Source organism: Globicephala melas, chromosome 8 (assembly GCF_963455315.2).
Source record: "Globicephala melas chromosome 8, mGloMel1.2, whole genome shotgun sequence".
In the NCBI taxonomy this organism is placed as follows: Eukaryota; Metazoa; Chordata; class Mammalia; order Artiodactyla; family Delphinidae; genus Globicephala; species Globicephala melas.
This window is the reverse complement of record NC_083321.1, coordinates 43627351-43629393: the sequence shown is the minus strand read 5'-3', so window position 1 is coordinate 43629393 and position 2043 is coordinate 43627351. Positions and strand designations below refer to the sequence as shown.

General features: G+C 49.0%; 1 pseudogene; it reads left to right on the top strand.

Annotated features, from left to right (window-relative positions):
• The first annotated feature begins 731 nt into the window (after positions 1–731).
• LOC115839441 (ferritin light chain pseudogene) lies at positions 732–1277 on the top strand (annotated as a pseudogene).
• The last annotated feature ends 766 nt before the right edge of the window (positions 1278–2043 follow it).

Genomic DNA, 2043 nt, shown 5'->3' with positions numbered 1-2043 from the left:
CTTTTTAAAAAATAGTTATTTATTTATTTTTTGGCTGCATGGGGTCTTTTTTTTTTAAGATTTTTAGAAATTCCATGTAATGTCTGAAACATTTATATTGACATATTTCCATACAAATAACCCAAAGAAAGTTTAGTATTAGTTGGGTTTTTTTGTTTGTTTGTTTTTTTATACTGCAGGTTCTTATTAGCCATCAGTTTTATACACATCAGTGTATACATGTCAATCCCAATCGCCCAATTCAGCACACCACCATCCCCACCCACTGCCGCGTTCCCCACTAGGTGCATGGGGTCTTTGTTGTGGCACGCGGGATCCTTTGCTGCGGCGCGCGGGCTCAGTAGTTGCATCCGAGGCATGTGGGATATTAGTTCCCCGACCAGGGACCGAACCAGCGTCCCCTGCATTGCAAGACGGATTCTTAACCACTGGACCTCCAGGGAAGTTTTCTCTTATAAATATTGAATCATATTATCTACATTTCCTGGCACCTTGTTTTTCTCACTTAACAATATCTTAGTCTTGCAGTGCACTCGGCAGTCCCCCGGCTCTGTCCCTTGCTTCCACGGTGTTTGGCCGGATTAGACCCAGCAACGCCCCTTCCTCTAGCCTCCAACCACCCTCCAACCCTTTTGCCAGTCGCAACCTCGGGAATCAGCCACTCAGCTATCCTCGGCTTCCGGGACCAGCTAACACCATTTTCTGAGCTTAGCTCCTTATTACCCGTTAACATGAGCTTCCAAATTCGTCAGAATTTTTCCCCTGGGGTGGAGGCCGCTGTCCATCGCCTGGCCAACGTGCCCCTGGGGGCCTTCTACACTTACCTCTCTCTGGGCTTCTATTTTGACCGCGACAATGTGGCTCTGGAGGGCATGGTCCACTTTTTCCATGAATTGACAGAGCAGAAGCAGGAAGGCGCCGAGCGTTTCTTGAAAATGCAAAACCAGTGCGGCTGCCACGCCCTTTTCCAGGACGGTCAGAAGCCATAGCAAGATGAGTGGGGTAAAACCCAGGACGCTGTGGAAGCCGCCGTTCTCAGGAAGCAGGAGCAGAACCTGAACCTGAACCTGAACCAGGCCCTTCTGGATCTGCATGACGTGGGTTGTGCCCACGCAGACCCCCACCTCTGTGACTTCCTGGAGAGCCACTTCCTAGATAAGCAGGTAAAAGCCGTCAAGAAGATGGGCGATCACCTGACCAACCTCCGCCGGCTGGCTGGTCCCCAGGCTGGGCTGGACGAGTATCTCTTTGAAAGGCTCGCCCTCAGTCGTGACTAGCGAGCCTCTGGAGCCCAGCGGCCTCTGAGGAGCCCCTCTGGCGTCAGGGCTTCTGCCTGCAGTCCCATCACTGCAGCTTCTCACAGCTTTCTTTTTTTTTTTTTTTTTTTTTTGCGGTACGCGGGCCTCTCACTGCCGCGGCCTCCCGCGTTGCGGAGCACAGGCTCCGGACGCGCAGGCTCAGCGGCCATGGCTCACGGGCCTAGCCGCTGCGCGGCATGTGGGATCTTCCTGGACTGGGTCATGACCCCGTGACCCCTGCATGGGCGGGCGGACTCTCAACCACTGCGCCACCTGGGAAGCCCTCTCACAGCTTTTTAACCGCCCTGTAGCCCTCTCCCAAGCCTTGGACCAAATGGGAAAAATAAAGCTTTCTGTAGCCAAGAATAAAGAGAGAGAGAGAGAGAACAAAAAACACAGTAGCTTACAGAAATCCTTTCAAATCAGGATGGGTTCATTTGTATAAAAGAAAGTCTTCAAGAGAGCGCTAGGTTGAAGAAAAGATATATTTTTATTTTTAGAAGAAGTTGCCAGATCTCTTTCCAAAAGGACTGAAATAATTCATATTTCCTTTGGCAAAGTATGCAAGTACCTTTTTCTCTACATCCCAGTAGTTGGCACTACTGTTTCTTTCTAACAATCAGGTAGAGGTAATGAATAACCTCATTATTACTTTAATTTGCATTTATCTAACTACTAATGAATTTGAGCACCTTTTCGTATGTTTACTGGCAACTGAATTTGCTCTTCCACAAAATGCCTATTT